The sequence below is a fragment of the Xiphophorus couchianus genome, chromosome 15 (genome assembly GCF_001444195.1).
Source record: "Xiphophorus couchianus chromosome 15, X_couchianus-1.0, whole genome shotgun sequence".
Lineage (NCBI taxonomy): Eukaryota > Metazoa > Chordata > Actinopteri > Cyprinodontiformes > Poeciliidae > Xiphophorus > Xiphophorus couchianus.
The window spans coordinates 9,024,838-9,026,975 of record NC_040242.1 but is presented as its reverse complement, the minus strand read 5'-3'; the positions used below and the strand labels follow the sequence as shown (position 1 = coordinate 9,026,975).

General features: G+C 46.1%; 1 long non-coding RNA gene across 1 annotated transcript; it reads left to right on the top strand.

Annotated features, from left to right (window-relative positions):
- The first annotated feature begins 733 nt into the window (after window positions 1-733).
- LOC114158209 (uncharacterized) lies at window positions 734-1,533 on the top strand. The gene is made up of 3 exons (XR_003598362.1): window positions 734-964; window positions 1,042-1,363; window positions 1,443-1,533. It is a non-coding gene; the product is annotated as an uncharacterized LOC114158209 (long non-coding RNA).
- Window positions 1,534-2,138: the final 605 nt, after the last annotated feature.

The window sequence follows — 2,138 nt, the reverse complement described above, 5'->3', positions numbered from 1 at the left end:
AAGACGGGTTCATCCAAACTGTTTTGTTGTTGTGGGCAATAAATGATACAACAGCACGCACATACATTTGACATGAATTGGCAAAGCAAAGAAAGCACTATTATTATCATTAATATTATTAATATAATTATTATTTAAAAAATAGTAAAACAGTATGTACTTTTATAGCACTTTATCAAGTCTAGGAGATCTAAAGCACTTCACACTACATTCAGTTATTCTCCTATTAAAAACCACCCACACACTGATGGTGACAAGCTGCTGGATAGTAGCCACAGGTGCCCTGGGGCAGTCTGACTGCTGCCATGCCCCACTGACCACCACCATCAGGCAAGGCGGGTGAAGTGTCTTGCCCAAGGACACAATGACGGATGGAAAAGGGGCTGAAAACTGTGACCCCCAAACTCCTACCACCATTGACACCATTGCACCATTTGCCATACTCTTAAAAGTTGACATTTCTGAAGTTTGAGATGGAAAAATCTAAGAAAATGGCCTACGATGTCAAAATTTTGACATAAAGTTGGAGATTTTTGAGTTCTAATTTAGTTTGGAGGCTGCTCATAAAAAAAAACCCTTCACTGAAATAGACAAGTTGATTGCATGTTTGAGGTTTACTGTCTCATCATTCAAAATCCCACAAATCACTACTGTACATTCTCTGTTTGCTAGTATGTTCTTTCCATGTTTACATGCATTGCATGTAAAAGAAATACCATGTGTTTGTTAGGTTGGGGTTCTTTTTCCTGTTTTATTTTGTTTTCTTTTCCTCTTCTGTCCTGGGTTTTTTCTGGGAAGCTGCGTTTCCTTTAACAGCCATCAGATGTCACCAGTGAGCGGAGCCCCTGGAGAAGTGTGGCGGCCAACCTGTAGACGCACCTGTGTCTAATTTTCAAGAGCTGCGGAGGTGCTTCATAAGGACAGCCTAGCTGACACTCCAGTGCCTGAGTGTTTGCCTTCACTGGTAGACGTTTTTCTTAGGAAGAAGCCTTCTATGATTGCTCCCTGTGTTCTGATCGCTCCTTGTGTTCTCCCCGTCAGATTTCCTTGTGATCGCCCTGTGACTCCTGGATGTGGACAAGCGCTCCCCCCTGGATTTCCTTGTGTTCCTCACGACGCCATTGGTATTACCAATCGGTTGCCTTCCTCCGTGCACTTACCTCCCTGGTCCCTCCCCGTGGATCCTCTGTGCCTCGCCACCGACTGAGCCTGCCAGCGTTTCATGTTCCGGGAGCTAACTGTCGAAGCCCCGCTCGGAAGTCAGCCCACTCTGCTCTCCAGCTGCAAGGCTTACCTGCTCGCTCTCCGACGGTAACTCACTTCTCCAGCCGCCACCATTGACAATACTAACCTCCGCATTCAAGTAAGCGTCCTACGAAAGATTCTCAGAATTATTCCATTTGACCCATCCCGTGTCTCACTCCGCTTTTTCTCATATACAGTCTGATGACCAGTTTCCTCCAGTCCCAGGTTCCAGAACTATTTCCCCTGACCCCTCTTCCTTTCACCAAAATAAATATTATTGTTGTTTCATATCGCTTCTCTTGGTGTGTTCTTGCATGTGGGTAACCCGGCTATCACCCATCATGACAGAACACTCAGGCCAACAACCTACCCCAGCAGACGCTATAAGAAGGGCTTTATCGGAACAACACGCTCTCATACAGTCACATGATTCAGCTTTAAGAGAGTTGAGTAACAGACAGGCCGAAACAAACCGTCGGTTAACCGAGTTGTCTAACTTTTTGCAAGGCTCCGTTCAGCAGGCGCAGCCTCCAGCCCCAGCCTCACCTGCAGTTCCAGACCCGCCAATCCGTCCCACGTTTTCGGAGATTCGGCTGCCAGTTCCCGAGAGGTTCACAGGTGATGTGCACAAATGTGGAGGATTTATCTTACAATGTTCCATCATTTTCAATTCCTGTCCTCAAAGTTTTCCACACGACAACGCTAAAATAGCATATGTGCTGTCCCTGCTGTCCGGTCGAGCTCTGGCTTGGGCCGAAGCTAAGTTTTCCTCCCCCACTGATTTTGGTTGTTCCTATCCCGATTTCATTAAAGAATTAAAACAGGTGTTTAGTCAAGAGACAGACCAGACTTCAGCTTCCCGAGAACTTTGGAACCTAAGACAGGGGCAAAGA